General features: G+C 49.5%; 15 non-coding genes across 15 annotated transcripts; 10 read left to right on the top strand and 5 right to left on the bottom strand.

The window, feature by feature from the left end:
* The first annotated feature begins 1134 nt into the window (after positions 1–1134).
* TRNAN-GUU (transfer RNA asparagine (anticodon GUU)) lies at positions 1135–1208 on the top strand. The gene has a single exon. It is a non-coding gene; the product is annotated as a tRNA-Asn (tRNA).
* A 386-nt stretch (positions 1209–1594) lies between these two features.
* On the bottom strand, positions 1595–1665 carry TRNAG-GCC (transfer RNA glycine (anticodon GCC)). Its single transcript has one exon. It is a non-coding gene; the product is annotated as a tRNA-Gly (tRNA).
* A 1166-nt stretch (positions 1666–2831) lies between these two features.
* On the top strand, positions 2832–2905 carry TRNAN-GUU (transfer RNA asparagine (anticodon GUU)). The gene has a single exon. It is a non-coding gene; the product is annotated as a tRNA-Asn (tRNA).
* A 243-nt stretch (positions 2906–3148) lies between these two features.
* TRNAW-CCA (transfer RNA tryptophan (anticodon CCA)) lies at positions 3149–3220 on the top strand. The gene has a single exon. It is a non-coding gene; the product is annotated as a tRNA-Trp (tRNA).
* Positions 3221–3291: 71 nt separating this feature from the next.
* Positions 3292–3362, bottom strand: TRNAG-GCC (transfer RNA glycine (anticodon GCC)). The gene has a single exon. It is a non-coding gene; the product is annotated as a tRNA-Gly (tRNA).
* A 1138-nt stretch (positions 3363–4500) lies between these two features.
* On the top strand, positions 4501–4574 carry TRNAN-GUU (transfer RNA asparagine (anticodon GUU)). Its single transcript has one exon. It is a non-coding gene; the product is annotated as a tRNA-Asn (tRNA).
* A 243-nt stretch (positions 4575–4817) lies between these two features.
* Positions 4818–4890, top strand: TRNAW-CCA (transfer RNA tryptophan (anticodon CCA)). Its single transcript has one exon. It is a non-coding gene; the product is annotated as a tRNA-Trp (tRNA).
* A 71-nt stretch (positions 4891–4961) lies between these two features.
* On the bottom strand, positions 4962–5032 carry TRNAG-GCC (transfer RNA glycine (anticodon GCC)). The gene has a single exon. It is a non-coding gene; the product is annotated as a tRNA-Gly (tRNA).
* Positions 5033–6494: 1462 nt separating this feature from the next.
* On the top strand, positions 6495–6566 carry TRNAW-CCA (transfer RNA tryptophan (anticodon CCA)). The gene has a single exon. It is a non-coding gene; the product is annotated as a tRNA-Trp (tRNA).
* Positions 6567–6637: 71 nt separating this feature from the next.
* On the bottom strand, positions 6638–6708 carry TRNAG-GCC (transfer RNA glycine (anticodon GCC)). The gene has a single exon. It is a non-coding gene; the product is annotated as a tRNA-Gly (tRNA).
* A 1145-nt stretch (positions 6709–7853) lies between these two features.
* On the top strand, positions 7854–7927 carry TRNAN-GUU (transfer RNA asparagine (anticodon GUU)). Its single transcript has one exon. It is a non-coding gene; the product is annotated as a tRNA-Asn (tRNA).
* Positions 7928–8170: 243 nt separating this feature from the next.
* Positions 8171–8242, top strand: TRNAW-CCA (transfer RNA tryptophan (anticodon CCA)). The gene has a single exon. It is a non-coding gene; the product is annotated as a tRNA-Trp (tRNA).
* A 71-nt stretch (positions 8243–8313) lies between these two features.
* On the bottom strand, positions 8314–8384 carry TRNAG-GCC (transfer RNA glycine (anticodon GCC)). Its single transcript has one exon. It is a non-coding gene; the product is annotated as a tRNA-Gly (tRNA).
* A 1166-nt stretch (positions 8385–9550) lies between these two features.
* On the top strand, positions 9551–9624 carry TRNAN-GUU (transfer RNA asparagine (anticodon GUU)). The gene has a single exon. It is a non-coding gene; the product is annotated as a tRNA-Asn (tRNA).
* Positions 9625–9867: 243 nt separating this feature from the next.
* TRNAW-CCA (transfer RNA tryptophan (anticodon CCA)) lies at positions 9868–9939 on the top strand. The gene has a single exon. It is a non-coding gene; the product is annotated as a tRNA-Trp (tRNA).
* Positions 9940–10000: the final 61 nt, after the last annotated feature.

The raw sequence follows: 10000 nt of genomic DNA, 5'->3' as shown, positions 1-10000 counted from the left end.
AGCTTAGAGACAGAGCTCTGTCCAAGACAGTGATGAGGCGCACGCACTCAAATTGCACACCTATGAACAAAGTGTGTGCAACAGACATTGGAATGCCAACGTTTCACATGATGGCAAGAATCAGATGCAGGAGACTATAAGTATGAATGTTTTTGCATTTGCTGAGGTCACTGGCTTGGGACTAGTGTTGTGGTTATCAGGGCATGATGGCAGGCTGCTCCCGACAGAAGTGGCTCATAGAAGGCAGCCTCCAGATCACCAGCACTATTGTGTTTCAGATCATGTCACTGAACTCTCCTCCTTAAAAATCCTTCCCACTGTCTTTGCCAAATTCCCTGTCCTCCCCGAAATGCTGGGGTGAAACGGGCAGAGTTCTGAGCCCTGCGTCCCTTTATGCGTCCCTACAGCCCTGGTCGGGCACAGCCCTGGTCGGGCTTAGACCACTGGGGCCTCTGGAGAGCAAGACCTCCAGAAGCCTATGGTCAGGCCTATTGCACAGGCATTTTGTGCCTGGCCATTCCGGGATTGTTGTGTTTCAAGGCCCAGCCATCAATACTAATGTGATGGCTTTCCCTGAGAACCCTCATGTCCCTGTCCTCCCAAGAGCCCGAGCTTTTATGTAAAATAAGGAGTGCACCTTGGGCCTTCCCCTTTGCGCTCTCTGCCCCCTCTCTTTCTCCAAAGCTGAGCTCTGCAGGTAAATGTATCTATCTGAGTGAGGGGCTAGGGAGGGCCTTGCCCAGCAGTCTTACAAAGCAAGAGTTCAGAGAAAGCACCTGCTCTGGGAAGAAGACTCCGCTCACAGAGAAGACAAGTCTAACATGCCACAGTGAAGATTGGATGGGCAAGACACACGCCTGACAGGCTGGTAGAACACCACCAGAGGAGCAGATAGCTACGCTAAGAAGGCCACAGAAAAGTCATACATGTATCTCATACACTGGGACTGGTTGTAATACTGGCCCTAACACCATTAGACAGTAGTCTGCGCATCATAACACCCAACAGTGACAAGACACTAAGCAAATGACAAATGCTGCATAGGATAAAGACGCCTTATATAACACAAGCTCAAGGCAGGCGCGCACACATAAAGATATATGTTGAGTCTCAGGAGATGTGTTTTTGTCACTAGTCTCTGTGGCGCAATCGGTTAGCGCGTTCTGCTGTTAACCGAAAGGTTGGTGGTTCAAGCCCACCCAGGGACGTTTCCTTTTGCATGCATGAAGCACTTTAATAAATCATAGTAATGTGCCTTTGGTCTAGAGCTCCTGCGTGAGACCCTTTCCCTGAACATTTCAATCCTCTGCGTTCTCTCTGCACCTGCACTCAATTTCATCAATAGGATGGAAAACAAAAAGCCAAACCTTGTAATACAACCCTAGGCACATAAGGAGGTGGGCAAAAATGAAAAGGCTCACAACATTTGCTGATGTGACTCCAAAAGCAAGGACATCGTGGCGCAACGGTAGCGCGTCTGACTCCAGATCAGAAAGTTGCGTGTTCAAATCACGTCGGGGTCACTGTTTCCCATTTTATGCCCCACTGAGTTCCCATATTTGATTTAGAAAGCAAAGTCAAAAGAACACAGCCTTGCATTGGCCGGGAATCGAACCCGGGCCTCCCGCGTGGCAGGTGAGAATTCTACCACTGAACCACCAATGCTTCACATGTGTAGCTTAGAGACAGAGCTCTGTCCAAGACAGTGATGAGGCGCACGCACTCAAATTGCACACCTATGAACAAAGTGTGTGCAACAGACATTGGAATGCCAACGTTTCACATGATGGCAAGAATCAGATGCAGGAGACTATAAGTATGAATGTTTTTGCATTTGCTGAGGTCACTGGCTTGGGACTAGTGTTGTGGTTATCAGGGCATGATGGCAGGCTGCTCCCGACAGAAGTGGCTCATAGAAGGCAGCCTCCAGATCACCAGCACTATTGTGTTTCAGATCATGTCACTGAACTCTCCTCCTTAAAAATCCTTCCCACTGTCTTTGCCAAATTCCCTGTCCTCCCCGAAATGCTGGGGTGAAACGGGCAGAGTTCTGCGCCCTGCGTCCCTTTATGCGTCCCTAACTCGCTCCCAACGCGGCCTACAGCCCTGGTCGGGCACAGCCCTGGTCGGGCTTAGACCACTGGGGCCTCTGGAGAGCAAGACCTCCAGAAGCCTATGGTCAGGCCTATTGCACAGGCATTTTGTGCCTGGCCATTCCGGGATTGTTGTGTTTCAAGGCCCAGCCATCAATACTAATGTGATGGCTTTCCCTGAGAACCCTCATGTCCCTGTCCTCCCAAGAGCCCGAGCTTTTATGTAAAATAAGGTGTGCACCTTGGGCCTTCCCCTTTGCGCTCTCTGCCCCCTCTCTTTCTCCAAAGCTGAGCTCTGCAGGTAAATGTATCTATCTGAGTGAGGGGCTAGGGAGGGCCTTGCCCAGCAGTCTTACAAAGCAAGAGTTCAGAGAAAGCACCTGCTCTGGGAAGGAGACTCCGCTCACAGAGAAGACAAGTCTAACATGCCACAGTGAAGATTGGATGGGCAAGACACACGCCTGACAGGCTGGTAGAACACCACCAGAGGAGCAGATAGCTACGCTAAGAAGGCCACAGAAAAGTCATTCATGTATCTCATACACTGGGACTGGTTGTAATACTGGCCCTAACACCATTAGACAGTAGTCTGCGCATCATAACACCCAACAGTGACAAGACACTAAGCAAATGGCAAATGCTGCGTAGGATAAAGACGCCTTATATAACACAAGCTCAAGGCAGGCGCGCACACATAAAGATATATGTTGAGTCTCAGGAGATGTGCTTTTGTCACTAGTCTCTGTGGCGCAATCGGTTAGCGTGTTCGGCTGTTAACCGAAAGGTTGGTGGTTCAAGCCCACCCAGGGACGTTTCCTTTTGCATGCATGAAGCACTTTAATAAATCATAGTAATGTGCCTTTGGTCTAGAGCTCCTGCGTGAGACCCTTTCCCTGAACATTTCAATCCTCTGCGTTCTCTCTGCACCTGCACTCAATTTCATCAATAGGATGGAAAACAAAAAGCCAAACCTTGTAATACAACCCTAGGCACATAAGGAGGTGGGCAAAAATGAAAAGGCTCACAACATTTGCTGATGTGACTCCAAAAGCAAGGACCTCGTGGCGCAACGGTAGCGCGTCTGACTCCAGATCAGAAGGTTGCGTGTTCAAATCACGTCGGGGTCACTGTTTCCCATTTTATGCCCCACTGAGTTCCCATATTTGATTTAGAAAGCAAAGTCAAAAGAACACAGCCTTGCATTGGCCGGGAATCGAACCCGGGCCTCCCGCGTGGCAGGCGAGAATTCTACCACTGAACCACCAATGCTTCACATGTGTAGCTTAGAGACAGAGCTCTGTCCAAGACAGTGATGAGGCGCACGCACTCAAATTGCACACCTATGAACAAAGTGTGTGCAACAGACATTGGAATGCCAACGTTTCACATGATGGCAAGAATCAGATGCAGGAGACTATAAGTATGAATGTTTTTGCATTTGCTGAGGTCACTGGCTTGGGACTAGTGTTGTGGTTATCAGGGCATGATGGCAGGCTGCTCCCGACAGAAGTGGCTCATAGAAGGCAGCCTCCAGATCACCAGCACTATTGTGTTTCAGATCATGTCACTGAACTCTCCTCCTTAAAAATCCTTCCCACTGTCTTTGCCAAATTCCCTGTCCTCCCCGAAATGCTGGGGTGAAACGGGCAGAGTTCTGCACCCTGCGTCCCTAACGCGCTCCTAACGCGGCCTACAGCCCTGGTCGGGCTTAGACCACTGGGGCCTCTGGAGAGCAAGACCTCCAGAAGCCTATGGTCAGGCCTATTGCACAGGCATTTTGTGCCTGGCCATTCCGGGATTGTTGTGTTTCAAGGCCCAGCCATCAATACTAATGTGATGGCTTTCCCTGAGAACCCTCATGTCCCTGTCCTCCCAAGAGCCCGAGCTTTTATGTAAAATAAGGTGTGCACCTTGGTCCTTCCCCTTTGCGCTCTCTGCCCCCTCTCTTTCTCCAAAGCTGAGCTCTGCAGGTAAATGTATCTATCTGAGTGAGGGGCTAGGGAGGGCCTTGCCCAGCAGTCTTACAAAGCAAGAGTTCAGAGAAAGCACCTGCTCTGGGAAGGAGACTCCGCTCACAGAGAAGACAAGTCTAACATGCCACAGTGAAGATTGGATGGGCAAGACACACGCCTGACAGGCTGGTAGAACACCACCAGAGGAGCAGATAGCTACGCTAAGAAGGCCACAGAAAAGTCATACATGTATCTCATACACTGGGACTGGTTGTAATACTGGCCCTAACACCATTAGACAGTAGTCTGCGCATCATAACACCCAACAGTGACAAGACACTAAGCAAATGACAAATGCTGCATAGGATAAAGACGCCTTATATAACACAAGCTCAAGGCAGGCGCGCACACATAAAGATATATGTTGAGTCTCAGGAGATGTGCTTTTGTCACTAGTCTCTGTGGCGCAATTGGTTAGCGCGTTCGGCTGTTAACCAAAAGGTTGGTGGTTCAAGCCCCCCCAGGGACGTTTCCTTTTGCATGCATGAAGCACTTTAATAAATCATAGTAATGTGCCTTTGGTCTAGAGCTCCTGCGTGAGACCCTTTCCCTGAACATTTCAATCCTCTGCGTTCTCTCTGCACCTGCACTCAATTTCATCAATAGGATGGAAAACAAAAAGCCAAACCTTGTATTACAACCCTAGGCATATAAGGAGGTGGGCAAAAATGAAAAGGCTCACAACATTTGCTGATGTGACTCCAAAAGCAAGGACCTCGTGGCGCAACGGTAGCGCGTCTGACTCCAGATCAGAAGGTTGCGTGTTCAAATCACGTTGGGGGTCACTGTTTCCCATTTTATGCCCCACTGAGTTCCCATATTTGATTTAGAAAGCAAAGTCAAAAGAACACAGCCTTGCATTGGCCGGGAATCGAACCCGGGGCTCCCGCGTGGCAGGCGAGAATTCTACCACTGAACCACCAATGCTTCACATGTGTAGCTTAGAGACAGAGCTCTGTCCAAGACAGTGATGAGGCGCACGCACTCAAATTGCACACCTATGAACAAAGTGTGTGCAACAGACATTGGAATGCCAACGTTTCACATGATGGCAAGAATCAGATGCAGGAGACTATAAGTATGAATGTTTTTGCATTTGCTGAGGTCACTGGCTTGGGACTAGTGTTGTGGTTATCAGGGCATGATGGCAGGCTGCTCCCGACAGAAGTGGCTCATAGAAGGCAGCCTCCAGATCACCAGCACTATTGTGTTTCAGATCATGTCACTGAACTCTCCTCCTTAAAAATCCTTCCCACTGTCTTTGCCAAATTCCCTGTCCTCCCCGAAATGCTGGGGTGAAACGGGCAGAGTTCTGAGCCCTGCGTCCCTTTATGCGTCCCTACAGCCCTGGTCGGGCACAGCCCTGGTCGGGCTTAGACCACTGGGGCCTCTGGAGAGCAAGACCTCCAGAAGCCTATGGTCAGGCCTATTGCACAGGCATTTTGTGCCTGGCCATTCCGGGATTGTTGTGTTTCAAGGCCCAGCCATCAATACTAATGTGATGGCTTTCCCTGAGAACCCTCATGTCCCTGTCCTCCCAAGAGCCCGAGCTTTTATGTAAAATAAGGAGTGCACCTTGGGCCTTCCCCTTTGCGCTCTCTGCCCCCTCTCTTTCTCCAAAGCTGAGCTCTGCAGGTAAATGTATCTATCTGAGTGAGGGGCTAGGGAGGGCCTTGCCCAGCAGTCTTACAAAGCAAGAGTTCAGAGAAAGCACCTGCTCTGGGAAGAAGACTCCGCTCACAGAGAAGACAAGTCTAACATGCCACAGTGAAGATTGGATGGGCAAGACACACGCCTGACAGGCTGGTAGAACACCACCAGAGGAGCAGATAGCTACGCTAAGAAGGCCACAGAAAAGTCATACATGTATCTCATACACTGGGACTGGTTGTAATACTGGCCCTAACACCATTAGACAGTAGTCTGCGCATCATAACACCCAACAGTGACAAGACACTAAGCAAATGACAAATGCTGCATAGGATAAAGACGCCTTATATAACACAAGCTCAAGGCAGGCGCGCACACATAAAGATATATGTTGAGTCTCAGGAGATGTGTTTTTGTCACTAGTCTCTGTGGCGCAATCGGTTAGCGCGTTCTGCTGTTAACCGAAAGGTTGGTGGTATAAGCCCACCCAGGGACGTTTCCTTTTGCATGCATGAAGCACTTTAATAAATCATAGTAATGTGCCTTTGGTCTAGAGCTCCTGCGTGAGACCCTTTCCCTGAACATTTCAATCCTCTGCGTTCTCTCTGCACCTGCACTCAATTTCATCAATAGGATGGAAAACAAAAAGCCAAACCTTGTAATACAACCCTAGGCACATAAGGAGGTGGGCAAAAATGAAAAGGCTCACAACATTTGCTGATGTGACTCCAAAAGCAAGGACCTCGTGGCGCAACGGTAGCGCGTCTGACTCCAGATCAGAAAGTTGCGTGTTCAAATCACGTCGGGGTCACTGTTTCCCATTTTATGCCCCACTGAGTTCCCATATTTGATTTAGAAAGCAAAGTCAAAAGAACACAGCCTTGCATTGGCCGGGAATCGAACCCGGGGCTCCCGCGTGGCAGGCGAGAATTCTACCACTGAACCACCAATGCTTCACATGTGTAGCTTAGAGACAGAGCTCTGTCCAAGACAGTGATGAGGCGCACGCACTCAAATTGCACACCTATGAACAAAGTGTGTGCAACAGACATTGGAATGCCAACGTTTCACATGATGGCAAGAATCAGATGCAGGAGACTATAAGTATGAATGTTTTTGCATTTGCTGAGGTCACTGGCTTGGGACTAGTGTTGTGGTTATCAGGGCATGATGGCAGGCTGCTCCCGACAGAAGTGGCTCATAGAAGGCAGCCTCCAGATCACCAGCACTATTGTGTTTCAGATCATGTCACTGAACTCTCCTCCTTAAAAATCCTTCCCACTGTCTTTGCCAAATTCCCTGTCCTCCCCGAAATGCTGGGGTGAAACGGGCAGAGTTCTGAGCCCTGCGTCCCTTTATGCGTCCCTACAGCCCTGGTCGGGCACAGCCCTGGTCGGGCTTAGACCACTGGGGCCTCTGGAGAGCAAGACCTCCAGAAGCCTATGGTCAGGCCTATTGCACAGGCATTTTGTGCCTGGCCATTCCGGGATTGTTGTGTTTCAAGGCCCAGCCATCAATACTAATGTGATGGCTTTCCCTGAGAACCCTCATGTCCCTGTCCTCCCAAGAGCCCGAGCTTTTATGTAAAATAAGGAGTGCACCTTGGGCCTTCCCCTTTGCGCTCTCTGCCCCCTCTCTTTCTCCAAAGCTGAGCTCTGCAGGTAAATGTATCTATCTGAGTGAGGGGCTAGGGAGGGCCTTGCCCAGCAGTCTTACAAAGCAAGAGTTCAGAGAAAGCACCTGCTCTGGGAAGAAGACTCCGCTCACAGAGAAGACAAGTCTAACATGCCACAGTGAAGATTGGATGGGCAAGACACACGCCTGACAGGCTGGTAGAACACCACCAGAGGAGCAGATAGCTACGCTAAGAAGGCCACAGAAAAGTCATACATGTATCTCATACACTGGGACTGGTTGTAATACTGGCCCTAACACCATTAGACAGTAGTCTGCGCATCATAACACCCAACAGTGACAAGACACTAAGCAAATGACAAATGCTGCATAGGATAAAGACGCCTTATATAACACAAGCTCAAGGCAGGCGCGCACACATAAAGATATATGTTGAGTCTCAGGAGATGTGTTTTTGTCACTAGTCTCTGTGGCGCAATCGGTTAGCGCGTTCTGCTGTTAACCGAAAGGTTGGTGGTTCAAGCCCACCCAGGGACGTTTCCTTTTGCATGCATGAAGCACTTTAATAAATCATAGTAATGTGCCTTTGGTCTAGAGCTCCTGCGTGAGACCCTTTCCCTGAACATTTCAATCCTCTGCGTTCTCTCTGCACCTGCACTCAATTTCATCAATAGGATGGAAAACAAAAAGCCAAACCTTGTAATACAACCCTAGGCACATAAGGAGGTGGGCAAAAATGAAAAGGCTCACAACATTTGCTGATGTGACTCCAAAAGCAAGGACCTCGTGGCGCAACGGTAGCGCGTCTGACTCCAGATCAGAAGGTTGCGTGTTCAAATCACGTCGGGGTCACTGTTTCCCATTTTATGCCCCACTGAGTTCCCATATTTGATTTAGAAAGCAAAGTCAAAAGAACACAGCCTTGCATTGGCCGGGAATCGAACCCGGGCCTCCCGCGTGGCAGGTGAGAATTCTACCACTGAACCACCAATGCTTCACATGTGTAGCTTAGAGACAGAGCTCTGTCCAAGACAGTGATGAGGCGCACGCACTCAAATTGCACACCTATGAACAAAGTGTGTGCAACAGACATTGGAATGCCAACGTTTCACATGATGGCAAGAATCAGATGCAGGAGACTATAAGTATGAATGTTTTTGCATTTGCTGAGGTCACTGGCTTGGGACTAGTGTTGTGGTTATCAGGGCATGATGGCAGGCTGCTCCCGACAGAAGTGGCTCATAGAAGGCAGCCTCCAGATCACCAGCACTATTGTGTTTCAGATCATGTCACTGAACTCTCCTCCTTAAAAATCCTTCCCACTGTCTTTGCCAAATTCCCTGTCCTCCCCGAAATGCTGGGGTGAAACGGGCAGAGTTCTGCGCCCTGCGTCCCTTTATGCGTCCCTAACTCGCTCCCAACGCGGCCTACAGCCCTGGTCGGGCACAGCCCTGGTCGGGCTTAGACCACTGGGGCCTCTGGAGAGCAAGACCTCCAGAAGCCTATGGTCAGGCCTATTGCACAGGCATTTTGTGCCTGGCCATTCCGGGATTGTTGTGTTTCAAGGCCCAGCCATCAATACTAATGTGATGGCTTTCCCTGAGAACCCTCATGTCCCTGTCCTCCCAAGAGCCCGAGCTTTTATGTAAAATAAGGTGTGCACCTTGGGCCTTCCCCTTTGCGCTCTCTGCCCCCTCTCTTTCTCCAAAGCTGAGCTCTGCAGGTAAATGTATCTATCTGAGTGAGGGGCTAGGGAGGGCCTTGCCCAGCAGTCTTACAAAGCAAGAGTTCAGAGAAAGCACCTGCTCTGGGAAGGAGACTCCGCTCACAGAGAAGACAAGTCTAACATGCCACAGTGAAGATTGGATGGGCAAGACACACGCCTGACAGGCTGGTAGAACACCACCAGAGGAGCAGATAGCTACGCTAAGAAGGCCACAGAAAAGTCATTCATGTATCTCATACACTGGGACTGGTTGTAATACTGGCCCTAACACCATTAGACAGTAGTCTGCGCATCATAACACCCAACAGTGACAAGACACTAAGCAAATGGCAAATGCTGCGTAGGATAAAGACGCCTTATATAACACAAGCTCAAGGCAGGCGCGCACACATAAAGATATATGTTGAGTCTCAGGAGATGTGCTTTTGTCACTAGTCTCTGTGGCGCAATCGGTTAGCGTGTTCGGCTGTTAACCGAAAGGTTGGTGGTTCAAGCCCACCCAGGGACGTTTCCTTTTGCATGCATGAAGCACTTTAATAAATCATAGTAATGTGCCTTTGGTCTAGAGCTCCTGCGTGAGACCCTTTCCCTGAACATTTCAATCCTCTGCGTTCTCTCTGCACCTGCACTCAATTTCATCAATAGGATGGAAAACAAAAAGCCAAACCTTGTAATACAACCCTAGGCACATAAGGAGGTGGGCAAAAATGAAAAGGCTCACAACATTTGCTGATGTGACTCCAAAATCAAGGACCTCGTGGCGCAACGGTAGCGCGTCTGACTCCAGATCAGAAGGTTGCGTGTTCAAATCACGTCGGGGTCACTGTTTCCCATTTTATGCCCCACTGAGTTCCCATATTTGATTTAGAAAGCAAAGTCAAAAG

Source organism: Triturus cristatus, chromosome 4_2 (assembly GCF_964204655.1).
Source record: "Triturus cristatus chromosome 4_2, aTriCri1.1, whole genome shotgun sequence".
NCBI classification, from domain to species: domain Eukaryota; kingdom Metazoa; phylum Chordata; class Amphibia; order Caudata; family Salamandridae; genus Triturus; species Triturus cristatus.
Note: the sequence above shows the minus strand (reverse complement) of the source record. Positions and strands in the feature narration are given on the sequence as shown.